Source organism: Cetorhinus maximus, chromosome 2 (assembly GCF_964194155.1).
Source record: "Cetorhinus maximus chromosome 2, sCetMax3.hap1.1, whole genome shotgun sequence".
In the NCBI taxonomy this organism is placed as follows: domain Eukaryota; kingdom Metazoa; phylum Chordata; class Chondrichthyes; order Lamniformes; family Cetorhinidae; genus Cetorhinus; species Cetorhinus maximus.
Window position 1 is genome coordinate 193667405 of NC_135880.1, and position 27774 is coordinate 193695178.

Consider the following 27774-nt stretch of genomic DNA (forward strand, 5'->3'; position numbering starts at 1 on the left):
CAAGGCCACATTCCAAGGTGAAGGCGAGAAACAAGCAAACTGCCCTCAGGGGAGCGTGAAGAGAGAGACAATTCCTAAAACCCCAACACCCATCAAAACTCGTAACTGTCTATGGAAGAGACATTAAAACTGCAAAGTACTGGACATTGAAACAATGGCTGCCACAGGCAGACACACTCAAAACCTCTAGGAAATACACAATGGGTGAAATATTTCAAGGCATGGCTGCCCAGCCACTTGAGAGAGATTGCAAGTGACACAGGCAGTGTCAAGAAAGTCTTCAGCAGAGGAAACAGGCTGGGGACTGCTCTCTCTCTCTCTCTCTCTCCCTTTTGGAATAAGCCTGCTGCCCAATTGGAGAAGCCAACTCTACCAGAAACCTACCAGCGAATCAAGATCTCATAATAATTACAACATCTTCTACATCTGACTGCATCCATGAAACTAGCTAACCTAAGTCGGCCACAATGTTAAAAATCTATGCTTCAAGGTCAAACAAAGGACACTTAACCATATATCCCTTTACCTTTTCTTTATTGGACTCTAAGTCCCATTTTTTCTGATACCTGTGTGTGTGTGGCCCTGAATGATTTGCATGAAGGTCAAATGTTTGACGTCGCATGTTAATTATTTTTCTTGGGTTTAGTGGTTAATACATTTTCTCTCTCTTTGACTCAAGAAAACCTTGTTTGATTGGTTCCTCATTGCTCACTGCTTAAATAGGTAAATATGTTTGGATTTGGAAAAGGCTTATCTTCGTGAAAAAGAAACTTAAACCTTTGCTGTGACCAACCGAGGATGCTGAATAGAGAGGAACCAGTTCACCCCTTCTCACGTGGACATGACATGATGCTATCCTGAGGGACTGCTGCACTGTCAGAGATATCATCTTTCGGATACACTTGAAGACCTGACTTCAGGTGGATGCAAAAGAACCTTTGGCATTATTGGAAGAGAGCAGGGGGTTTCCCAGTGCTCTGAGTGACATTTTGCCCTTGTTTAAAATGCCAAAACAAACACAGTTTATCTTATTGCTGTGCGTGGAACCTTGCTGTGCACAAAGCAATTGCTATGTTCCCTACAGTACGACAGTGACTGCACTTCAAATAAAATACATCATTGGGTGTGAAGCTCTTCAAGATGCCCTGAAGACATAATAAGATTTTTTCTTCATTTAAGATTGCTAAGACAGTTTGACTGAATTTGGAATTCATCTGTACTCTTCATTCATGAAGACGTATATGAAGAATTCATTTATCAATGGAATTATTTACTGCCTATCATAATTTTCTATCCAGTTTCCTCAATAATAACCTGGTCACAAACACTCCACATGTCCTCCACAGAAATATTTCTTTTAATCTCTTTGATGATGGAATGAACATCCCTTAGGCAATGTCTCTGGTTGATACAGCAAATTTAGAAATGATGCATATCTCTTTGATAACCTCTGGTTTCTCCTGGAAAATATTATACAGATTGCTGGTTTATCGATAATTTTTTAAAAATTTATTTACGGGATGTAGGTGTTGCTGACTAGGCCAGTATTTATTGCCCAACCCTAACTGCCCTTGAGAGAAGGTGGTGGTGAGCTACTTTCTTGAACCGCTGCAGTCCATGTGGTGTAGGTACACCCACAGTGCTGTTAGGAGGGGAGTTCCAGGATTTTGATCCAGCGACAGATTCAGCGATGGTAGTGCCATTGAATGTCAAGGAGCAATGGTTACGTTCTCTCTTGTTGGAGATTGTCATTGCCTGGCATTTGTGTGGCGCAAATGTTACTTGCCACTTGTCAGCCCAAGACTGGATATTGTCCAGGTCTTGCTGCATTTGCACATGGACTGTTTCAGTATCTGAGGGGTCTCAAATTGTGCTGAACATTGTGCAATCATCAGCGAACATCCCCACTTCTGACCTTATGTTGGAAGGAAAGTCCTTGATGAAGCAGCTGAAGATGGTTGGGCCGAGGACACTACCCTGAGGAACTACTGCAGTGATGTCCTGGAACTGAGATGATTGACCTCCAACAACCACAACCAGCAGAGAGTTTTCTCCCTGATTCCCATTGATTCCGGTTTTGCTAGGGCTCTTTGATGCCACACTCAGTCAAATGCAGCCTTGATGCGAAGGGCAGTCACTCTCACCTCTCCAGAATCACTTTTCATCTGCTTTTTCGTTAGAGGTGCAGGGTTAAACTGTATGGTGAGGTATGGTGACTGTTGTTATATTTATCCCCCAGCCAACAGATTACGGTGAATGTCAGATTATCTGGTCATTAGCAGATTGCTGTTTGTGGGAGCTTGCTGCGTGTAAATTGGCTCCTGTGCTTCCTACACTAGAACACTGACCACATTTCAAAACTACCTCAGTGGTTGTGAAGCACTTTGGGACCTCCTAAAGTGATGAAAGGTGCTATACAAATGCTAGTCTTAACATATTGTGCATACAGCAAAATGTAACAATGAGACCAATGGCCAGTTGAGCTGTTTTTAGTGGTGTTGGAGGAGGGAGGATGTTGATCAGGGCATCAGGGTTGGGGTAGGGGGCAGAGGCACAGGGAGGCGGTGGTTCTAACACACTCTTCCAAACACCCCCCTGGGATCCCCTGTACAAATAGATAGGGCCTCAGTTTAACATCCAGTGTGAAAGTGTAGCCTTGATTATGTCCTCAAGTCCTGGGGTGGGGAAGGAATATTACAAACAAAGGCAAGTAGACATGAAGAGAAATGAAGCAACAGAAAATGCTGGAAATACTCAACAGGTCAGACAGCATCTTTGGAGAGAGAAACAGAGTTATCGTTTCAGGTCTGTGACCTTTGATCAGAAATTTTCCCAGTTCTGATGAAAGGTTATTCACTCTGTTTTTCTCTCTCCACAGATGCTGCCTGACCTGCTGAGTATTTCCTGTTTTATTTCAGATCTCCAACAGCCACAATATTTTGCTTTTGTAGCAAGGAAGGGGTAACAAAGCATAATCGACCCTTAAACAGGGACACCTTCCTCACCTTGAATTCAGTATGGTACGTAGAGAGTTAAGGCACTTTGGCAGGTGATCAAAAGCCGAACAAAAACAGGTTTTATTTGCAAGCTTGTGGAATCTCTGTGTATTTTGCTTTGTAACTGACACTCTCCTGGATGTTCCCTCTGAATAGTTAGCGTCTGCTGTTTCTGCAGGTATTTATCAGGAAATAACAGCCCATCAGGCCCTATTCTACCTGCCTGTTTGACACTTCACCTTCTCCTACACCCTCCCCCATTATAGAGCTGTTCGGAAACAGTGATTGTAAACAGTGCACAAACATAGTGAATACATTGCCCCTGTGAATGAATGGCCTGTGTGCATTCACCCATGTCCAGAGTGCATTGGAGGCAGCTCACCTTCCTGAAGCAAGCCCTTCTGATCTCTGCAATGTGGATCTTCAACGGAATGCCAACAACCAGAGGTCTCATTTCACCAGGAATTCCTGCCATTCACAGTAAAATGAATCAAGATTTGTGGATACATGAAATGAGCAGCCCCACACCCCCTCCCACCCCTACCCCCTGGTAGAATTGATTCCTGAGGCAGGGTCACCAGGGGAGAGGAGCACAACTTCAGGGGAGTGGAAACCAGTTTGTGCTCCTGTTAATTTGCCTTGATAATGAAGGAAAAGAGCACCAAATTCCGTCCGGAAATATTGGACTTTAAAAATAAGACCTGAGTCTTTAAAAAATATACACGAGCCGCTGGCTGGAATGCTGCAGGGCGACTCCCTAAGGCATAATGGAAACCCACCCTGTTGCCAGCCAAGGTACTTCTAAAGACATCTAGAAACTAATTGCTCCCTCTGGTAGAGACAATGGGACATAATGAGAGGTAAGTATCATCTCATCAAGAAATCCTGTGAGCAATGCCCAGACAGATTTGTGAATTTGCTTCCCACTTGGAACATACAAAGGAGGGGGTTAAAGTCAGCTGAAAATCTGCCCCAGTATCTGTCTGTTGGTGGGTGCTCTGAGAGAACAAGTGCAGGAAGTTTGACTCAGACGCAGCAGTCACACACAGCACCCCTGCAAATCGCCATTTTGCAGGTATCCCGATCTCTCTTCCTCTCTACTGAAGTCAACACCACTGGAGCCTCAAAACTGACTGTTCATCTACCAAAGTCAACACTACTGGAACCTCGAAACGGACTATTCACTTACCAAAATCAATTCTACTGAAACCTCGAATCACAATGGCCACAATACTCAATCAACTACTCTCCACAAGTCAAGGACTGTCCCGTATACCTCTTTTTATAATACATATATATATATTCTCTTACTTCAAGCTAAATTCCTGCTTTTAACCTGTATGACCGTATATGCATATATGCATAGTGTTTTATCCTTTCTTGCCTTTAGTAGTTAATAAACTCACTCTTACTTTTAACTGAAGAAAGTCTGATCAAATTGGCTCCTTCAAAACCAGAACGATTGAGTTTAGGGAAAAGGTATCTGCGAAAGGGATCCTTTTTAGATTAAATCTTGTTGTGACCAACAAAGTGGGGGGGCTGAATTCAGACAGGGAGCCAGTTCATTCCCTCCTCACCCAGGGCATAACAATTTGGATGTGTCCCAGCCGGACGGTGATAAATCTCACCTGGATCAAGAACTTTGGGGAACCTCACCTGGGGGTGGGTCGTAACATAATATAACACAGGAGAAAGCATACTGAATGCATGAGGATTCCAGTTCGGTAACACTTTGTTTCACTGGCACCAAACATATTAAGTTAAGAAAAGTTATTTTAAGGATACGAAAGATTCGAACGTATTGAGACCACCCTTTCTCTTTGAGTGTCAGGCATGAACCAGCTGGTGAAAGTGGTTTGAAGGAGTGCTGCATTGTTGGAGGTGCCATCCTTTGGATGAGAGGCCCCATCATCCTCCTCAGGTGTGTGTAAAAGACCCCATGGCAATATTTCAAAGAAGAGCAGGGGAGTTATCCTTGGTGTCCCAACCAACATTTATCCTCCAATCAACATCACAAAAGCCAGATTACCTGGTCACTATCACATTGTTATTTGTGGGAGTTTTGTTGTGAGCAATTTGGCTGTCGTTTTTCCTACATTACAATAGTGACACTTCAAAAAGTGCTTGTAAGGCTGTAAAGTGCTTTGAGAGGCCCAAAAGGTTGTAAAAGGTGCTATATAAATGGAAGTCCTTCATTTCTTTTTCTACAACCTCACTGGTCAAGCAGCTGTATCAGAGGTTGGCTTTTTTTCTATTACTATCACCCGCCTTCCTCTGTGACGCCATGAGAGTGACATTTATCACATAGGTATCCATGCCATCGCCAGATGAAGTTGTGAAAGCACAGGGCAGTCAGAACCCTACCTTGTCTCCCCTCAGGACAAGTTGCCAATTCGACCCACTGTCCAAAGCCCAGCTAAATCCCGATCCTGTTGCCTCAGAATCTCCAAGGTCTTCATGCTGAACTCTCTCTCTCTCTCTCTCTCTGTCTCCTCCCCTCCCCACCACACAAATACAGACAGAGGGGAAGAAAAAGATTTTTTAAAATTCAGAAATTATGGGAGAAAAACAGAAAGTGGAAAGAAGTGAGAAACCACAAGTCTGGCTTATGTTGTGTGCCTTTACTTTGGGATATGATTATGCAGAGTCAACATAGTTTTATGAAAACAAAATCGTCTTGAACAAATTTATTAGAGTTTTTTTGAGAATGTAACTAGCAAGGTTAGGAGGCCTTGTAGCACAGTGACAGTGTTCCTACCTCTGGGCCGGATGCTCTGGGTTCAAATCCCACTTCAGGGCATGATGGCCATGGATGGCATTTATAGCCAAACAGGTTGATTATCAGCCTGTAAATCCTTTCAATGCACCTGGTAAGTGGTAACAGTAGAAGAGTTTTCCGATCTGCCATACTGAAGGAGTCAATAGCAAACCACTGCAGTACTTTGCCAAGCATAATCATGGACCAATCCAATGGAAGTCCATGGTTGTCAATGCCCTCTTAGGGTGTGGTACCTGAAGGAGGAGCTAGCAGGGTAGATAAAGGGGAACCAGAAGATGTAGTATATTTGGATTTGCAAAATGCATTCAACATGATGACACACAGGAAGGATGTAAGGGCCCTTGAGAAGTTGCAGAGGTGATTTACTTGAATGGTTGTGGGGATGAGGGTTTCTAGCTATGAGGTTAGGTTGGAGAAGCTGGAATTGTTTTCCTTGGAGCAAAGGAGATGGGGGGGGAGACTTGATAGAGGTGTACAAGATTATGACAGGTTGAGGTAATTTGTACAAGAAAAAGCTGTGATCTTGCACTGGCCAGCTCATTAATTCTACATCCGGGCAGAGCACAGTGAATCTCGTGGCAGGAGCAGGAAGGAAGTCACCATTCCCACTGGTACCTCATGATGTTGAATATTTAAAGGGCACCTGGACAGCCATTCACTCACTGCAGGCCAGGAACTTCAGTCTGGCTGTCATTCAACACTAAACGAGAATGTCCCAGAGAAGAAAACAATGTGTGGACCCACGGTTCAGAGAAGCCTCCCTGGAGACTCTCCTCCAGGCCGACCAGGAAAGGCAAGAAGTGCTGTATGCCCCGGGGTGACAGCAGGAGGTCCTCCCACCTGACCACAGTGGCCTGGATGGAGGCCGCAGCGGAGATTAGTGTCCATGGGGCTCAGCACAGAAACGCCCAGCAGTGTTGGAAGAGGATGAATGATCTGCTGCGTTCCGGCAGGGTAAGTGCACTGTTTATTCTCACTGCAAACTGGCACTCAGAAGGACATCAGGCAGTGTAAGTGTGTGAGTGCTCAGGGATGTCAGACATGAATTTGTGTTGCAGCACTCACTAGTAGTTGGGACATACACACTGAATGTGTGCCAGCCACTTCATGCTCTCAATGTTCTGTCAGTAGCAGGACATCCTGCTTCCTAATCTCTTACTGGGGAGGGCTCAGGAGCTTCCATCGGCAAACATGCTCCTGAGCTGCTCATGTAACCATTGGGATGACAATCAATCCTTCTGTCCTTCTTCAGGAAAAGAACAGCAACAACAAGTGGGAGCGGTCCCAAGCTGGAGGCAGAATTCCGGACATTGGAATCCTCAAACCTTATGAGGAACAGGCTGTCAAGATAGCCGGGAAGGAGCAGGACCATGCCTGTGCTGAATGCGAGATAGGACTCCCCCAGGAAGCCAGTGAGGATGCCTCCAGTGTGCAGTTGTCAGCTGTGCCCACAGAGTGAGACATCATTTTAATTAAGGAGCCTGTTTAGTCAATCACTAATTCTTTCTTTTCTCTCTTCCAGGTACCAGCAAGAAAATGGGGAGGCCAACAGGGAAATCACCCACTGCCCCATCTCCAGTCCTACCTCTGAGGAGCATGCTTTAGAAGCCTCAGAGGATGCCCCATCACAGTGTTCTCCTGCTCCCTCCACCAGCGTAGATACACTCACCTCAATGGGTCCACATTCTAGAATATGCTCAGGGTCACAATCTGATGAGTACATCACAGACAAGGGTCCACAGCTGGCAGAGACAGTGACAGCCAAGGTCCCTGACACTCGGAGGACTGCTGGAGACCAGGCCCCTGCTGAGCCACATGCAAAAGTTGAGCCTCTGGGCTCAGCCTGAGGAGACATGTTTGAAGATGCAGAGACAGGCAGGGTAAGATCACATAGAGTTGCCAGAGGCCATGTGCAGACTAGACTGAAGGCTGGAGGAGTCCATCCTCATTCTGTCTGCTGTAGTGGCACCAGGATACAAGCGCTTGGCTACCTCCATGGAAAAAGGTGGAAGCCGCCTTGGAGGCCCAGGTCAAGCAGAACGCACAGTGGCTGCCGGATATATGGTTGGACCTGCATTCCATCTCTCTAGCCATGGGTGCAGTGAAGCAGCGGCTAGGCAAGAGGAGAACGGGGCACCTCGACCTCCCTCCACTGCCACTTCTCTTCAAGGGTTCAGGGAGGCAACTTCAGGCACCCACAGGGAGGAGGAGCATCAGCCAGACACCCCCCGGGGCTTCAGCTCAGGACACTCCAAGAGCACCCTGCCGCTCCACCTCCCCTCTGCCATTGACCCCATCAGGCCTCCAGCAGGTCAGGCTGAGGAGGGTGCACCCTGCACCTAAGCAGGAGACCCTTAACAAGCCGGACACCCCTGGAACTCGGCTGCCAGAGCAGCCCCGCCAGAGTCATCACAGTCAACAGGGCATAGCGGTCAGCAGGCTACCTCCTCCTCAACTGTGGATGTCGGGGCTATACCTAGACGTAGCGGTAGGCAATGAAAGATTAAGAAGAATTGAAGGCACACAGGTGGCACGGGTGTACAACCATTGTATCTAGTATTGGCACTTTTAAATATATGTTCACTTGCTCTGTTTGTTAGTTTCCTGGATTCCATCTTGCTGCTAGTTGCTTCAATAGTTGGGTATTTAAGGGTCTGGAATGTGAGCCCCCATCAGAGTCCAATAATGAGCTCCTATAGGTTCAAACTTCTCTCTTCTCTCACATTACCAACATAATGACTACTCAATAATCCCACGTGTGCATGATGAAGCACAGGCCATCAGCTGTCACTATGCTGCCTGGCCACTCCTCATGCAAGCCATTACTTGCAGCTCACCATGTTCTGCTCTCTGAAAGTGTGTTCAGCGAGATCATTGCAGATCCTGCTGCTATTACCCTGATGTAAGATGATGGCGGATGGCACGAGAACTCGAGGGGAGTTAAATCTGCTATATGAGTGACAAGGAACACTGTAGATGCAGTTTCAGGGCTGAGAGAGTGAAGGTCTACATTGTCTTCTTAATATTAGAAAACTGGAGGCTCCTTACATATCTGGAGAAAGCTGTGGTGGGCACATCTGATCATTAATGGCCTTCCTTGGTGATTTGTCATTTTGAGCTAACATGCAGGCGAAGGCTGAGAGTAAGGAAGCAACAGACGAGTTAGCCTTGACTGCAAGAAGCATTTGAGTGTAGGATTTAAGAGGTGTGTGTGTGCAGTTGATGGAAGCCTTTATCAGACCTCACATGGGAACTTGTTTGGCCTCCTTGTCTCCTTATCAAGGGTGGCAGTAGGCCTCACATAAAGGTTTAGCAACCAAAGTGCATTGGACATTATTGAAGAACCAGGGTTTTAGCCCATGAGGTGAGAGAGAGTAGAACGGGTCTGTGCGCTGGAACGTGCTGAGGACTGTGAGACTATCCACGTGAATCATAAGCAGCTCTAACAGGCTTCTACAGGATCCATGGAGGAAAGCTGTTTGCGAATAGTCGTTTGATAGTACAGAACTTGAGTATTGCTGAAAGAAGAGACAAATCTGAGCTTTTCATCTTGTACTCATCAGGACACTCGCAAGAATATCAATATAAAGGGGAAAACAACAATTTATTCTGTATGTGAAGAGAGTGCTGATTGGTTGGCAAGTGACATTGCCATGGAGAATGCACCACCCATGGTGACTGACAGTTAACTGCCAAGCATTGTTTGAAATTTAAACCACGCAGCTTGACCCTGATTGGCCAAGGCATTGCTCTGAGGAATCAGTCGCGAATGGCTGTCACTTATTTAGTTTAGCTGAAACAAGTGCAATGCGTGTATATGTTATTTCTGTCTACAAAGAACAGGGCCCTGTGTCCTAATATATGTAGCTTCCAGTACACACAAATGTGCCACACTGCGAGCCAGACTGACAGTCTTAAATTGGTTGTCAGTGTAATTTTTAGCACATTGAGGATTATTTAGCAAATGTTGTCCAATCGCTGAATCACATCTAACGTTGAATACTGTGTTTCGAGTTTTGCAAACATAAGCTAGTTGGGTACAGTCTGTACCCTGCCCATTGTGAACAGCGACTGGGACATGCTGTTTGATACAATCCGCCAGTCTTTGGGACGGACAACCTGCATACCTAGCATCACATTGACACTGAAATCTATTTACCACATTATTCATTTGTGTGATAGGCAGAATGTCTTTTTGGCTTGACAGCAGCATCCTGTTACTGGCAAATATCACTGGTGTTGTTACTGCACATTAGCAGCGTGAAACAGCTAGCTTCGCCTGTTGCACAAATTTTTGAGATACCTTGCCCTTCCACGGTAATCTGAGGTAGACTGGGCTCTTTTCAAAGCCGAAAGAGATGTCCTTAGGCCCGTTGATGAGTTTGCGTGATACACAGTGTGAAATGATCTGATCAGGGTAGCCATTATCCTGCAGGATGCCTTTGATGTGCCCTATTTCAGCACCAAGCTTGCATGGTGAGCAAATGGCTTGGACCCTATTTACAAGGTTGCCGCTAAGACCAATCTTATAGTGTGTGGAACTGTAAGGATCCCAATGTGTATATTGACCAGTGAAGGTAGGCTTGTGGTAGACCGCGGTAGAGAACCTCTTGCAGATTTCTCAACTAGTGCGTCAAGGAAGGGGAGTTCATTTGGCTGCTCCATTTCAAAGGTGAATTTGAGCGCAGGATGGAGCCCATTAAGACATGTAAGGAAATCATTACATGCAGCTGCAGATTTAAATATAGCAAACGTATCATCCACATAACAGAAATATGCAAGGGGTAGGAGGCTAGATGAGAGCTCATGAGAAACGTGTCTTCAGTGGAATGGCACCTAACCTCCTACCCCTCGCATATTTCCGATATATGGATGATACGTTTGCTATATTTAAATCCGCAGCTGCATGTAATGATTTCCTTACATGTCTTAATGGGCTCCATCCTGCGCTCAAATTCACCTTTGAAATGGAGCAGCCAAATGAACTCCCTTTCCTCGACGCACTAGTTGAGAAATCTGCAAGAGGTTCTCTACCGTGGTCTACCACAAGCCTACCGCTACTGGTCAATATACAATTTGGGATTCTTACAGTTTCACATGCTATAAGATTGGCCTTATCAGCAACCTTGTAAATAGGGCCTGAACCATTTGCTCACCGTGCAAGCTTGGTGCTGAAATCGGGCGCATCAAAGGCATCCTGCAGGATAATGGCTACCCTGATCAGATCATTTCACGCTGTGTATCACGCAAACTCATAAATGGACCTAAGGCCTTGAATGGGCCTTAAAAAGTGCCTATTCCATCTCAGATTACTCTGGAAGGAAAAGGCATCTCGACAATTTGAGCAACAGATGAAGCTAGCTGTTTCACGCCGCTACTATGCAGTAGCAACACGAGTGGCATTTACCACTAACAGGATGCTGCTATCAAGCCAAAAAGACGTTCTGCCTATCACATAAATGAGTAATGTGTTGTATGAATTTCAGTGCCAGTGCGATGCTAGGTATGTAGGACGTGCATCCCAAAGACTGGCGGATCGTATCAAACAGCATGCCCCTTCCACTGTTTGCACTGGGTAGGGTACAGGCTGTACCCAACCAGTCTGTGCTTGTAAAACTCAAAACACAGTGTCCAACGTTAGATGTGATTCAGCGATTGGACAACATTTGCTAAATAATCCTCAGTGAGCTAAGAATTACGCTGACAACCAATTTAAGATTGTCAGTTGTGCTCGCAATGTGGCGCATTGGGCGTACTGGAAGCTACATATGTTAATACACGGGGTCCTGTTCTTTGCAGACAGAAAGAACACGTTCACACATTGCACCTGTTTCAGCTAAACAAAATAAGTGACAGTCATTTGCTGAACTGATTCCTCATGGCAATGCCTTGACCAATCACGGTCAAGCTGCCTAGTTTAAATTTCAAACAATGCCTGGCAGTTAACTGTCAGTCACCATCAGTGGTGCATTCTCCATGACAACACCACTTGCCAACCAATCAGCACTCTCTTGACATACAGTATAAATTGTTGTTTTCCCCCTTATATTGGTATTCTTGTGAATGTCCGGATGAGTGCAAGACAAAAAGCTTAGACTTGTCTCTTTTTTCAGCAAAGCTGTTCACCTTGGTCAGAGTGTCCACAATGACAGATCACAGTCTCACACTAATGCTCAGGCCCATTTAGGACAGAGACTTGTGGAGGTCCCTGCAATCGGAGGGTCCGGAGTGGTTGCAACTCAGCAACCCGCAGCACAGCTGAGGCACTCTCAGTGAGCTCGAAACTTCTTGACATGATAAAGGTGTGAAGGGATATGGGTTTACTCTGAACAAGCGGCGATTGAGGGGCAGGAACATGACCCCCACTGATCAATCTGCATGGACAGAGATCTCGAGGGGTCAAATCGCATTCTCGTGCTGGCCCTCCATATGGACCCATCTATCTGGTCCTGCCTGAAAGAGGTCTCTGCCAGGTCAGTCCCCTTTGGGAGCAGGTGTGAGTGTGACAGGAGTGCATCCCTGCCGAAGCTCGATTTGATATTGCTTCCCCATTACCGTGCGCATGGATTTTGTGAGGGCATGGGAAAAATCTGTTTTCTGGTTACAGCTGCCTGAGGTCACGGGAGATCCGAGATTTGTGCAGGTTCTTATTGTGTGCGTTTAGTGCCAGGGCTCTGTATATCAGCTTACGCATGCAAAGGCTCAAACCACCAGCAGGACAGATGTTTAGTAGTGGAATTCAATTCAACTATCAGAAACCAAGGGACATTAGAGCAAATTATAATGTCAGTTACCAAAAAGGAGCTGGGCCTGCCAGGCAGGAGAGGTTAGAAAAGCAAGACTTAAAGAAACGTGGTGACAGCTAACCCTGCCTGAAATCTGGTAGCTATCAGATTGGCACGGGCCTCTCTGTAGTAGCCCTGCTATGGCTTCTGCTTGTCGGAGGAGGAGGAGACACCTTGGTCCTCCATGTCTCCCTCAGCCAAGAGTTTGCCCCTTTGTAGTGCAAGGTTGTGCGGGGTGCAGCAGATAATGATGATCCATGACACACTCTGTGGTGAGAATTAGAGAGCCCTGCCTGAGTGGTCCAAATATCTTAACCTTATCTTTAGGAGACCTATGGTCTGCTCAATCACAGACCCAATGGAGGCATGTGCAGCATTGTAGCTCTCCCCAGCGGCAATCTGCAGACGGCAAATTGGTGTTATCAGTCAGGTTTTCTGAGGGTATCCCTTATCCCCAAGGAGCCAGCCCTCCTAGGTCCTTCAAAAACCTGTGGCATCTGAGAGCGGGTGAGACTGTAGCACACCTAAAGTAAACATGCCAGTTCCAATTCATACGCTAGGCGAGTAGACAACAAAATCAACAGCCCGCCTGATATTTTGAAAGAAAATTTTTTTAAATTAATGGGCAATTGCACTTGTTAGCAAGCAACTGACCGACCATTACACGGTCCATGTGATAATGCGGTTGACAGGGGCAGGTGGGCGAGAGTGGAGAGTCTGCCTTTTCACCATCTGAGGTGCCTCCTCGACTGACCTCCAAAACCTGCACAACCACCTCCGTCGCCCTCCTCTCCACTCGCCCTCCTCCATTGTATAGTAAGGCCTCCAGCAGCAGGTAGTGATGGTGGGGAGAACACTGAGCAAGGGAACCAGTCAGCCCCGGTGGGACGCTGAGCAGTGTCTTTGGTTAGCTCAACCGTGGAGCCAGGTGCCATATGGTGAGGGAGAAAGCTGCCAGGACAAAGCGAGGACTTGTGAGTGGCAGTGTGGCTGGAGCCGAGGGCAGCTTGCAACCCTGAGTGTGGCTAAGGAGCCAGGAAGGGGATTGGAAACCTGGTCCAACTGACTGGCAGCACCGCTGAGTCTGAGAAGCCTCACGGAGAGAGCGGGGAGCAGGACTGCAGCCAGGAGCTGGGCAGCAGGACAAGCCTGAAGATGCCTGGTGAGTGCGGAGCCGAGGTCCTGACTAGGAGAGAAATCTGGAGCATCGGCAGTGAGTACCCTGTAAATAGCTGCTTCTTGGAGTTACGGTTTTCTTTGACTGTTTATAGTTTTGATGCCAGTGGAATAAAGGAACTTTGTTTTTTTAACCTTCTGCAGTTCATGTGCTTAAACTGCTCAGTGCACAAAGGTGCCCTATCCCACCCTGCTCAAAAATCCTGCTCTTACCTGAGTCCAGGTCCTCCACCATCCATTTGCTCTCTGCTTCCTGGGCTCGCTTGCCATCCCAGCAGCGCCCACTACTCAGCTCTGGTGCCAGTCAGGTTGGCCGGTAGTTCTCGAGGGTGGGATATTCTCCCAGTCTCAGCCTGTTTAGCCGGCTGGCACCATTATCACTGCAGGGCAGCCTTCTTTTAAGTTGGCTGGTTCGTGACCAACTTTTGCAACAGGGGAGCCAGCAGTGCATCCCACTGTAGAATTCAGCCAATGATCTAGGTGAAGTCCTGGCATTTGAAACCTGGAATGAGAGAAAATTTACAGCCAGGTCTTTTTAAGATATTAAGCAGGTAGTTTGGTGGGGTTTGAACCATCAGACATGAGGCTGTTTAAACTGACAGTTAACTTTTTAGTTTTGGTGAAAATGCACTGTTAGATTCAGGGGAACTTAATCAGCAGATGTGAGGATTTGGAGGGGAGAGAGAGCAATGGATGGCCCCAGGCAAGTGGTCATAGTGAGGAGCTCCCCAGGGAGCTCCCTGCACAGGAACCAGTGCAAGGGGTCTGGATTACTCGTCCAGTAACATAACTCTTACTGCTCCCCCACTGATGGCTGTGAGTTCAAATCCCACATGTAACCTGAGCACACAAAATCTAGGCTGACAGTTCAGTGCAATACTGAGGGAGTGCTGCACTGTCAGTGGTGCTGCCTTGTGGGTGAAACATCAAGCTGAGGCAGAATCTGACCTCTCAGGTGCGATCCCCACCCTGGCACTGTTCAAAAAAGAGCAGGAGAGTTCGCCCTGATTAACATTCATCCCTCAACTAACATCTCTAAAGGAGACTACCTGGTCATTTATCGATTTGCTGACTGTGGGGTCTTGCTGTGTGCAAATTGGCTGCTGCATTTACTGCATTATAACAGTGACTGCACTTTGTCAGCTGTAACGTACTTCGAGATGTCCTGAGGTTGTCAGATTAAAGTCCTTTCTTTCGATTGAGAGGCATGTGTTAGAGACAGAGACAGACAGCTGTGAGGGGTTCAGGACCCTCCCCCTATTCCCCACCTGCTCATTTCCCTCTCCCTCCATTGCCTCCCCACTCCTCCGCCTGGCCTGTTCCACTCAGTTGCCTTGTTGGCGTCACTCCATTAAAGCTCCAGATGTTTCATTGGGGGCCGGCCCATTAGCGAGGCTCTGGGACCCTTTCATGTTTATTTGACTGCTTCTCACAGTCAGGTGTTGAAAGTCAAGCGGCCAGTCTATTGCTCCTGGGCCTCTTTCATTTTTATACATATAACAAAGGAGGCAGGATCAAAGGGCAAACAGGAGGGGGCTCTGAGTGAATAAAAACCACAGCAAGCAACCGGTCTGCAAGAGGAATTCAATTTACACACTTTGGAAAGCCAATTAGCCTCATTCCTGTGGAAAATTCTTCTCTCTGAGAATTCCCAGGTAGGCCCACACCAACTGAAGAGGCATCTGGGAAGCAGATGTGTGACCAGACTTTGAGCCCTGTCTTCTGGAGAAACTATACCCTGACAAGAGCTGCCAATCTCTGGCAGGTACATCTCATCTGATTCTACTTTGCTGGACAGACACAGGCTGCTTCAGGGGACTCGCAAGATGTGTGACCTTTGCCCCCCTCCAGTGATTTGCCTCTCGTCTCTTGTACAATGTCATTTAAACACAATCACCAGCCAATCCTGTTGTGGGGATCATGGAGACAATAGCCCAGAAACTACCCTCCTTGCCATCCGAAGCATATTTGCTTAAAATTATTAATCTGGAAACAAAAATACTTCTCCTTACTTAAAGAAAACCATAGCCTGAGCAAACATCATTTCTTGAGTTGAGTGATGGGAGAGGCTCAAAGGGCTGAATGGCCTCCTCCTGTGCCTATGCTTTCCCAGGCTGCACTGGGGAAGTCCCAGCCTGGCATGTTGTTTTCCTTGCTGGGAATTGAGGAAGTAGGCATGGCCCCGGTCCAAGTGCCTTTGTTCCCATTGACAACTCTCCTCCAGGATTTTGTAATGGCAAGGTTTGATTTTAAAATGTGAGTTTCACAAGGTAATGACAATACAGTCGTTCAGTCACCAAGTTACTTTGATTTGGATACAGCTCGCTTTATCAGGCTTCCTACTACAAGAAGGCAGGAAACAAATGTAAATATTCAAATGCCCCATTAAATGGCCATGTAACCAGTTAGTTGGCATTTGCCAACAGCAGATTAACCCTCTCCCCACCCCCCAGCCTCCCCCACTTCGCCATTAGGTGGAGAGGCCACCAGCTGAAAGCCATTCGGCCCATCGAGCTTGCTTTGCCATTCAGTACGATCATGGCTGACATTGAGCTTCAACTCCATTTTCCTGCCGCTCCCCAAATCCCTCGGTTCCTTGAGAGACCAAACATCTGTCTATCCCAGACTTAAATATATTCAACAATGGAGCATCTACAACCCTCTGGGGTAGAGAATTCCAAAATTTACAACCCTTTGAGTGAAGTAATTTCTCCTCATCTCAGTCCTAAATAACCGGTCCCTCATCCTGAGACTGTGCGCCCGTGTTTTAGACTCCCCGACCAGCAGGAACAATCTCTCAGCATCCACCCTATCAAGCTCCTCTCATTCTTCTAGACTCCAGAGAATAGCGGCCAAATTTACTCAGCCTCTCAGCATAGGACAACCTCAGAGACCAATCTAGTGAACCTACTCTGTACCGCCTCCAGTACAAGTGTATCCTTCCGTAAACATGGGGACCAAAACTGCACACATTATTCTGGATGTGGTCTCATCAAAACCCTGTACAATTGTAGTAAGACGTCTTTATTCGTGTACTCCAGTCCCCATGCAATAAAGGGTAACATGCAATTTGCCTTCCTAATTGCTTGCTGCACCTGCATGCTAACTTTCTGCCTTCCTGTGTTCGAGCACACCCAAGGGGAGGATTTTCCCTTCGTCAGGCGAGCATGGTGGTGGGCCCAGAAACGGCCATGCAACCAACCACTGCCCGCAATCGGGCTCCCACCATGATTTCGCACTGGCCGGCCAACTAACAACCAGCCAGTGTGAAAGATGCACTAAGAGCCTCAGCGCTGCCGGGGTGGGGGCGGGAGAAGCGCGAGCGCTGAAGTGTGCGCGTGCGCGGAGGGAGCGCGCACTGACAGCTCCCTGAAGGCACACAGCTGCTTCAGGGAGTTAAAGGATTTCAAAATGACAAATAAACCTTTTACACATGATATAAACATGACCCACATGTGACTCAGTCACATGAAGAGGGACACGTAAGAAAAGATGTTAAAAAAATTTTTTCTTTTTTTAGTGACCGTTGAAAACCTCATCCTGCCCGCGGATGAGGTTTCATTAAAAATGCCACGGCCTATTTGCCCATCTACCAATCAAACAGTTGAGCGGGCAGCGAAAAATACAACTTAATTAATTGCTTAAGGGCCTTAATAGCCCTCTTAATTGTCAATGGGCGCACTGCCACCTCTCTCACGCACCCGCCAGCCAAAAACTCGCGAGTGCGCGATGGCATCGGGACACTCGCCCAGCATCATTGTGCACTATTTCACTCCCATCTGGGTCAGACCCGCGCCCACCCATGAGACGAAAAATTCTGCCCAAGTCTTTTTGAACATCAACATTTACAAGTTTCGCACTGCTTAATGTCTGCTTTTTACTCTTACAACAAAGTGAATAACTTCACACTTCCCTACATTATACTCCATCTGCCATCTTGTTGCCCACTCACTTAACAAGTCTACATCCCTTTGGAACCTCTGTGTCCTCCCCACAGCTTACCTTCCCACCTAGCTCGATATCGTCAGCAAACCTAGATATATTACTCTCTGTCTTTTCATCTAAGTCATTAATATAGGCTGTAAATAGCTGAGGCCCCAGCACTGACCCTTGTGTTACTCCATTATTCACTACCTGCCAACTTGAAAAAACCTCATTTATGCCCACTCTCAGCTTTCTGTTAATTAATTGTCTATCCATGCTAATATATTACCCCAACTCTATGAGACCTCATTTTGCGATTACCCTTTTGTGCGGCACCCTATCGAATGCCTTTTGGAAATCCAGGTATACTACATCTACAGGTTCCCCTTTATCTACCCCACTAGTTACATCCTCATAAACCCTAACCAATTTGTCCAACAAGATTTCCCTTTCACGAAACCATTTGACTTGATATAATTGCACTGTGCTTTTCTAAGGGCGTAAGACACCACTCCCTCTGTGCTAGAATGTCAGCCTTGACTTTTGTGCTCAGATCCTGGAGTGGGATTTGAACCCATTACCCACTGAGTCACAGGTGGATCATTTCCAGTATTGGCTATAGAATTTCTACAGGGTTTCCGGATTGCTCGGCGGACGTTTGGTGGCAAACGGGGAGAATGACTAGAGAAGTAGCGTAACTGGCCACCTGCGTCATGTCTCCAGGATTTTTGCCGATTTTGTACCAAGACACCAGGAGGTTGGAAAGAATCTGCTCGATTGAGTTTGTATGTGAAGATGAGATAATCACGTCAAAGTTACAAGTGTTCAATCTGTGCTGGATCACTGGGTAAGGGACCTGCTCCGGATATAATAACAGGCAATCAAACTGGGGTCCACAGCTAAAGAAAAGAAAAGGTGGACAGAGATTTCATTTATATAGAGCCTTTCATGACTGCAGTTCTTTAATGAAGTGCTTTTTGATTGCACTCGCTCTTGTAATGTAGGAAGCCTGGCAGCGACTTTGTGCATAGCAAGATTCCACAAGCAACAATGAGATAATTGGCCAGATAATCTGTTTTACTGAGGGATAACTATAGACCAGAACACCAAGGAGGACTCTCCCGCTCAAAACTGTATCGAGCGAGCTTTTGAGTCAGTGCTAGGGTTTCCTCAATGAAAGAGGGTAGGTTGGATTCTGGGGAGCAGTTGGGGTGGGGTGAATATAACCTAGATTCACAGCTTGAATGTAATATGTTTATAGAATTTGATGCTGTTCCAGGTGGTTACATTCCTCAGTCCATAGGATCAGGCACAAAGGGTTTTCATTGTATTTTGCTGTAATTAAGATTTTGCCTCGGTTTCTAGAACCACATTAATCACTGAAAGGAAATGATGAGGGGCTGGCAATATGTGAAACAATAGCCAATGTAAAACCTCAGACACATTCCTCGCCAAGCACCATCATTATCCAATTCTTGGATTACAACGGGGCATAGGGAGAGAGGATGTGGATGAAATATAATCTGGATATTCAGCCAGATAACTGGAGAAATCATTAGCAATCTTAAGTTGTGATGTGTGTGGATCCTGGGAGATGATAAAACCTCTGGGATAAGACCTCATGCTTATTTTACCAAAGGAGCAGGAGCAGGAGCTTGTGAACATCAGCAGGCTATTTGGCCTCCAGAGAGTTGCAGGTAATACTTTAGTGCTGTACTGAGGAAGTGCTGCACTGTCCGAGGCGCCATCTTCAAGTTGAGATGTTAAACCAAGTCCCATCTTCCTTCTCAAACCTAATATATATACCCAACATATAGCAACGCACGACCTCTCCAATAATACAGGTCTTACTGTGCATTCAAAGTGTTAAAGGGGTTAGAAATTGCTGCATAATAACCTTACAAAATCTTCAGAAATGTAATAAATGTGATACAAGTCCTATAAAGAAAGTTTCCAAAGCAGCTTGCTGGCTGAACATCAGGCCTGTTATCTCTGCCAAGGGCATTTGTCTAGCACAAGCGTCCTTGTAAAGGTGGGATCTCATGACCCATTTGTAAACAAGCATCTAAGAAAAGGCTCTCAAGAGGGAAGAGAAATCACTTTGGGCAGGAAAGAGTTTTTCAAAGTGATCCATGCTGGCTTCAGCCCTCTACGGATGCAGGAAGGCCAAGGAAGAGCTTCCTAACACTAGGGAGCAGAAAGGCTGACACCAGTAGCCACAGAGCCACAAACCATCTGCTTGTCTCTCAGGAAGAGTGAACCATTCTCACCTGTCACAGGTGGATGTTTTCCTTTCTACTTTAAAGTCACTTATTAGTTTGACCCCACCCCCCTCCCCACCCCCACCTTTTGGGTAATTTGTGACTCCCAGGCCAGAATCCTGCGAAGGTTAGTCTCTCCACTTAAATATTTAGCTTAGTGAGGCAATTTTTTTGCTTTTTTGTAGATTCAAGACCAACCTAAGGACCTTGGATTATAAACCAATGCTGACACATCTGTGCAATGCTGAGGGAGCGCCGCAATGTCAGAGGTGCTATCTTTCAGGTGCCATTCTAAAGCAAGGCCCCGCTTGTCTGTGTAGGACAATGTTAAAACAGAAGAATCTAGGGGGACTAAAGAGTTTGCCCAGTGTCCAAAATTCATCCCTCAATCCCAGCAGATCATTAACACAGTCTCAGAATAAGGGGCAGACCATTTAGGTCTGAGATGAGGAGGAATTTCTTCACTCAGAGGGTGGCGAATCTTTGGAATTCTCTACCCCATAGGACTGTGGAGGCTCAGTCATTGATTATGTTCAAAGCAGACGTCGATAGATTTCTAGATACCAATGACTTCAAGGAATGTGGGGATAGTGCGGGAAGATGATGGCATTGAGGTAGAAGGTCTGCCATTACCTAATTAAATGGCGAAGGAGGCCTGAGGGGCAGAATGGCCGACTCCTGCTCCTACGTTCCTATCTTATTTCTGTTAGTGGGAGCTTCCTCTGTGTAATTTGGCTGCCGTGCTTCCTATATTATAAACAGTGACTCCACTTCATTGGCTGTGAAACACTCTGTGGCATTCTAAGAATGTGAAAAGTACGATATCAAACTAAGTTGTTTCTGAAAATGATAGGATGAGGTGTCAGACTCTTGATGCTGAGCGCTGTTTTCCTTTGCTCCCATGGATAATTTTTTCATTTCCTACCTTGTCAGCTTAACATCTGCTGTAACGTTGATGTGAAATCCAAGGTCAGGTTGGCAGTGAACGCGGTGTAATTTCCACTTTCAGAACGGGAATGAAGAACTTGGAAACCAAGGCTGGCTTTGGGATTGGTTTTCATTGTAAAACATTAGCCATGTAGGACAAGGAAGGTCTCAGCTTCAGTGTCCAGTCTGTGGCCAATTAATGGGTCCCAGTTGGGCTGGTGGTGGAGGATTACAATAACACCAAGGTACCTGGAGTAACTAGGAAGGAAACTACCTAGAATTTCACTCCCAACCGCCGTACACTCAGTGTGAGTCTTGGTGTGAGGACAGGAATGGTATTGGCTGGGTTATACACTTCCCTCTAATGCAGTTGAATTAACTCAGAATTGTTACAGTACAAAAGAAGGCCATTTGGCCCATCATATTTGTGCCAGGCCTCCATAGGAGTAACTTATCTAGTGCTACTCCCACGCTGACACTTTCTATCTGGCTCTCAATGGTCACTTGGGTGAGCTACTGGAATGGGGGCAGCGACCATACCAGCAGTAAGGATTCAATCACTCACTCTAGGCTATTCCTCACTCTCACTCCTTCATTCCATCTTGAGTTTCTGAATCTTTCTCTCTTTGTCACTCTTTCACACTCTCTCTCTGTCTTTCTCACCTCACTTGCTCGATATCACCCCCTCAGTGTCTTTGTTATTTCCTTTCTCTCATTCCTTCTTTGTGTTTTTTTCTCTCTCTGGTAAGAGGGAAGGAAAGAAGATTAGGAAAAGAGACTATTTGAAAATGGTTTTGGCTGTGTTTACTTCAATATTTTCACTCTGTGGAGGGATCACAATCTGAGAAAACTGCGAAAGCCTTTGAACATTAGGGTGTAGCACTTAACTGACAGTAGTCATACAAACTCGAAACGTTAATGTATTCCTCTCCGCAGATGCTGTCAGACCTGCTGAGTTTTTCCAGGTATTTTTGTTTTTGAGTTGGAGTAGATAATACAATCTTGTTTTACTTTTAAAAGCAGTTTAAAAACGTATTTCATTTGAAGCTGAGGCCAGGGCCAATGTTAATGGGGAGGGTTTTGTCCCAGGCCTCACTGAGGGAGGGTTGGGATCCAGTCACACACAAGCCTCACTGAGGGAGAGTTTTAGTTCTGGTCACCAATAGGCCTCAGGCAGGGTTTGGGGCCTTGTCACCGCCAATCACAGGTCCCTACTACTCATGAGCTAAGCAAACAGCAGACCCTTTCTATCCAATTTTGTTTTTCACTGAAAATATTATCCAGCACACACCAGGGTCTGAAGTGACTGGGCACAGCTGTGCTGCCCTCACACAGGATACTATAATGGAAACTATAATATAGGGGGCATTAAACAGAGGGCCAGGCCTGATTGAAGATTCTGTTGAAGAAATTCAAATCTTTATCAGCTTCAAAATCAGGAGTACTGTGACCATCTTAAGCCTAGTTAATAATGTCTGTGATTACTTGCGCCGAGCATTCATCAGAACAAAGTGTGAGATTCTGGCTCAGGTCTATCAGGCTTCCTGAGACAGGGTGCGGGGCCTCCATCTGTTGCAGGCCTCCATTCCTTTATACAGGCAGTTTGGTCTGTAAGTGGTTAGGAGAACTCTATTAAAGTGAGATCACAGTCTGCAGAGAGAATTAGCATGCTGAGTGCTGTGACAACCTCTCCACATTCCAGTCTCCAGGGGCAGGGTTTGGCAGAGGAAGTCCCAGCACCAAACATACTTGGCAGCCGGTTACAGTCAGTGATGGAAACTTAACAGTAATTGGTTTAATGAGGACCATCTGAGCATTCCTACACCTCAGCCCTCTCTCTCACATTTATTTGTATCTTTGACTTTTTTCTCCCTGTGTCTCCATGATCCAGAATGGGTTCTATGAATGGGAGTTTATTTTCACTACCAAATGAGTAGGAGTGAGAGCCGCATTAGATTGTTAGAAGTGTATTGTTTTCATCCCCACATGGCTCCGGAGGTCTGCCCATGGTGGATACTGGGTGAGTGGCTATGGAGGTGGCGTGGAGGGTTGAGGGGCCATGGGGGTGGGGAGGGGACATGAATTAGCATTGAGTTGGCATGGAGGTTATGAGGGGCCGAGGGGGGGTGGGTGGGGGGAGTGAGAGGGGTGAGGTTAGAGAACCTAACAGCTTGTAAAGCAACTGGGTCCCAGAGAACTGAGATGGGCCTTCTAACCAGCCAGCCTTGGCTCTGTTTCCAGGGACAGCAGGCCCAACAGCTTCCCACACCTGTGCCTCCAGTGTGAAAATCATACATTTCAGATACTTTTTACCAAGACAGATCCGGTGAGTTGGGGAATTTCCCAACTTGAGCTACCCACCTCAATAGCCAAAATCAGTCTTCTGTCTCCCTCTTCCTCTCTTTGTCTCTTCTCTCACACTCCCTCTCTCTTTTCTACTTTCAATGTATGCCCCTATCTTTTAGCTTTCTGTTTCCTTTTCAATCTGTCCCTGTCTCCCACAGAAACCTGCTCTCTGTCTCTCTCTCTCTCTCACTCAATCTGTGCCTCTATCACTGCTTCTCTAACAATTTATTTCTCTCTCTTTCTTTCTCATCCTCTATCTCTCACACTGTCTCTTTTTGGCATTGTCAGCCTTTCCTATCTGTCTTTTTTCTCTTGTCTGTCAATCTGTCCCCTTCTATCCTAGCATTCTACTCTCTCTTCCATTTTACTCTGATGCTATTTTCTCATTGTTTCTATTCCTCTCTCCATTTCTCTCTACCGCTCTCGCCCTCTCTCTCTCTCTCCCTTTCTCCCTCTCTCCTCCTCTGTCCCTCTCCTTCTCTCCCTCTTTATCTCTCTCTCTCTCCCCCTTCCCCTCTCTCTCCCTCCTACCATCTCTCTCTCCCTCTCCCTCTCCCTCCTTCCCCCTCCCTCTCTCTCTCCTTCCCTCTCTCTCCCTCCCTCTCTCTCCCTCCCTCCTCTCCCTTCCGCTCTCCCTCTCCCTCCCCCCTCCCTTCTGCTCTCCCTCTCCCTCACCCCTCTCTCCCTTCCCCTCTCCCTCTCCCTCCCCTTCCCCCTCTCCCTCCCCCTCTCTCTCCCTAGCCCTCTCTTTCCCCCCCTCTCTCTCCCTCCCCGCCTCTCTCTCCCTAGCCCTCTCTCTCCCCCCTCTCTCTCTCACTCCCCCTCTCTCTCTCTCCCCCTTTCTCTCTCCCTCTCCCTCTCCCTACCTCCCTCACTCTCTCTCCCCCCTCACACTCTCTCTCCCTCTGTCGCTATCCCTCCCTTCCTCCCGCTCCTTCTCCCTCTCTCCCTCCCCCTCTCCCTCCCCCTCTCTTCCTCACCTCTCTCTTCCTCCCTCCCACTTTCCCTCCCTCTCTCTCCCCCCTCTCTCCCTCTCTCCTAACCTCTGTCCACCTCCCTCTCTCTCCCTCTCTTTCTTCCCCTCCCTCAGTCTCTCCCTCCCTCACTCTCTCCCTCTCTCTCCCTCGCTCTCTCTCTCCTGCTCCCCCTCTTTCTCTCCCTCCCTCCCTCTCTCCCGCTCTCTCCCTCCCTCCCTCTCTCTCCCTCCCCTCTCTCTCTCCTCTCTCTCACACTCTCCCTCCTTATCTCTCTCTCCTTCCCTCTCCCTTTCCCTCTCTCTCCCTATCCCTCCTTTCCTCCGTCTCCCTCTCTCCCTCTTCCTTTCTCTCCCTTCTTCTCTCTCCTCTCTTCCTCTCCCTCTCTCTCCTTCTCCCTCTCTCTCCCTCCCCTCTCTCTCCCACCCCCTCTCTCTCCCCCTCCCCCTCCCTCCCTCTCACTCTCCCCCTCCCTCTCTCTTCCTCCCTCTCACTCTCTCCCTCCTTCCCTCTCTCTCTCTCCCTCCCTCTCACTCTCTCCCTCTCCTCCATCTCTGTCTCTCTCTCTCCCTCTCTGCCTCCCCATCTCTCCTTCTGTGTCTCTCCCCCCTATCTCTCCCTCCCCCCTCTCTCCCTCCCCCCCTCTCTCTCCCTCTCCATCTCTCTCTCCCTCTCCATCTCTCTCTCCATCTCTCTCCCTCCCCCTCTCTCTCCCTCCCCTCTCTCTCCCTCCCCTCTCTCTCTCCCTCCCTCTCTCTCTCCCTCCCCCTCCCTATCCCTCCCTCTCTCTCCTTCCTTCTCCCACTCTTCCTTTCTCTCCCTCTCTCCCTCCCTCCCTCTGTCCCTCCCTCTCTGCCTCTCTCTCTCCCTCTCTGCCTTCCTCTCTCTCTCTCCCCTCTCTCTCTCCCCTCTCTCTCTCCCCTCTCTCTCCCCTCTCTCTCTCCCCTCTCTCTCTCCCTCCCCTCTCTCTCTCCCCTCTCTCTCCCTCCCCCTCTCTCTCTCCCTCTCCATCTCTCTCTCCCTCCCCTCTCTCTCTCCCTCTCTCTACCTCCCTCAATCTCTCTCCCTCTCTCTCCCTATCCATCCCTCTCTCTCTCTCTCTCCCTCTCTTCCTTTCTCTCCCGGTCTCCCTCCCTCCCTCTGTCCCTCCCTCTCTTCCTCTCTCTCACACACATTCCTCACACTTACTTTCTCGACACATTCCCTCTCTCGTTCTCTCATGCCTGGTCTCTTTCTCATGCTTTCTCCCTTTCTCTCTCTCTTCTCTCCCACTCTCTCTCTTTCTCTCATGCTCCCTCTGTCCCACTCTCTCTCACCCTCTTCTCTTCCTTTCCCTCACAATCTTTCACTCTGCCTCACTCTCACTCACTTTCTCCCTCTATCTCTCCCTTACTCTCTCACCCGCTCTCACACACTTTAGCCTCAATAGTCCACAGGTAGCAATAACAGCGGTTGCTGATATTATTGTGCCCATTGCTGGGCCAGCACTGCTCCTGAGTTCATGGGTCATGTGGAAAACTGGTATGACGATGCCGCCTGCCTCACAAGAGTAGAAATACCCAAAGAGGGGGCAAGTTCAACTCCTAAACCTGACCCTCTGTCTCCAACCCCTATCCAAAAATAGTGAAATTTTTAATCTTTCCCTCTTTGGGACTCTAGACCCAAGCACCGGGGGGACCAGACCAACCTTGGCAAGGCCAGTACCCGGAGTTCCCATCTATGGCCAAAGCCACCAAGGTCCCCAGGCCCAAAACACTCACACCCCCTGCTTCCCCTCACCCCTCAACCCTTGCCACTCACCACACCACTCACCTTCATACCCCCACCCCTCACCCAATCCCCCAATGCCCCTAACCCAATTCTCAAATCCCAACCATGCCCTTCACCCTAATCCCCTGCCCCACCCATCATCTCTATTCCTGGTCTCTTGATCTTACTTTTTTCTCTTTGCCTGTCTCTCTATCTCTCTCTCTGTCTCTCTCAGCTGACTATCGGTGCTTTATTCTGGGTCTCTTTCTATTAATATACCTGACTCTCTCCTCTGTACATTTTTTCTATCTCTCTCTTGCACATCTTTCTCCTTCCCTCTGCCCCTCTTTCTCTTTCTCTCTCCCTCCCTCTGTTTTGATTTCTCTCTCTACCTCTGTCCCTCTCTCTCTGTCTCCTCTCCTCTGTTTTTATCTCTCTCTACCTCCATCTCAACCTACTTGTCTTTCAGTCTGTTTCTCTCTTGATCTCTCTCTCTGTCTCCCTCTCTCTGTTTTTATCTCTTTCTACCTCTGTCTCTCTATCTATCTGAGCATGTGTGTGTGTGTGTCTCTCTCTCTCTCTCCCTGCCTAACTCTTTCTCTATAACCCCCAACCACCCATCCACCCTCTGTTTTTGGTACAGCCTAGTTTCTGTAAGAGATTCTGCTTCATGTTTCTGAAGAACTGAACACAGAATGAAAACAAAAGCTGCAGGAGATGTATGATTGGAGGTAATTAGTGTCTGTGCCACAGAGCCTGTCTTCAACATACTGCAGTGTTTACACAGTCAAACCTTGCCAGTGCTTTGATGTTGAGTGAGTTCCGTGCCCAATGAGCTGGTACGGTAATTGGCTTGTTTTGGTTTGACAAATACCAAATGCTCCCAGATCATAACACGACACTCACACAACACCCAGCATCGTTCCAGCGATTATCCCGGGGCTGTGCGGCGCCTACCTTGGGGAGTTTAGAAGGGTGAAGGGAGGTTTGCTGAGAAAGAGAAACAGAAGACGCTTCTTTTGTGAGTTGATGTCAGTGTATTTTAAAGGCACGTTATCCAAGAGAGGGGGGGTTTGACAAACCGTGGGCGGGGTTTTCCGGCCCAGCCTGCCACCAGGATCGTCCAGCCCTGCCCAGAGTCAATTGGCTATTGGCTGGGCTGCCACATTCCCTGTGGCAGGTACCACCACAGCAGGGCCGGAATGTCCTCACCCTCGTCTCACCTCCATTTTCATCTTCGAGATTCCTCAGTCGAGTGGCTATCCTTCAAGAGTGGCCTCGGCTGTGAGTGTCAGCAAATGACCCTAACCGCAACCAAACACTCCACATTCCTGCTGACCGCCACGCTTTCCAACGGGCCAGGAGCTGGAACCCTGCCTCAGTTTGTTTCCCCTTCCTTGGTATATGCTGTGGGTCAGTTGGTAAGTCTCTCACTTCTTCGTTCAACTTCAGAAACTTGAGCACAAGAGCAAGGCAGGCACTCCAGTGGAGTACTGAGGGAGTCCTGTACTGTCAGAAGTGCTACCTTTCCAATGAGATGTTAAACTGAGGCCCCACTTGTCCTCCCAGCTGGCGTAAAAGATCCCATGACACTATTTCGAAGAAGATCAGGCAAGTTCTTCCTGATGTCTTGGCCAATATTTACTCCTCAACCAACATAGCTAAATGTTTTGTTTCTCACATTACAACATCCTGAGGATTAAAGGCACTGTATAAATGCAATCTGCCTTTCATTCTGAGGCTAGTTGTGGTGTTCCTGGTGGACAGCTGGCTGAGATCAACACAGGCTGGGTATCAAATCTGGAACCTGGGAGCTAAAGCCCATGAGAGATGGCATCAGTGCCAGTGTGAGATGGT

At 47.5% G+C, this 27774-nt stretch overlaps 1 long non-coding RNA gene across 1 annotated transcript in view; it reads left to right on the forward strand.

Annotated features, from left to right (window-relative positions):
* The window catches only part of LOC144690901 (uncharacterized), a 53583-nt gene extending 26066 nt beyond the window's left edge, over nucleotides 1-27517 (forward strand). Inside the window, exon 3 of the long non-coding RNA XR_013578990.1 lies at nucleotides 27370-27517. This is a non-coding gene — a long non-coding RNA (uncharacterized LOC144690901). The remainder of the gene's footprint in view (nucleotides 1-27369) is intronic.
* The last annotated feature ends 257 nt before the right edge of the window (nucleotides 27518-27774 follow it).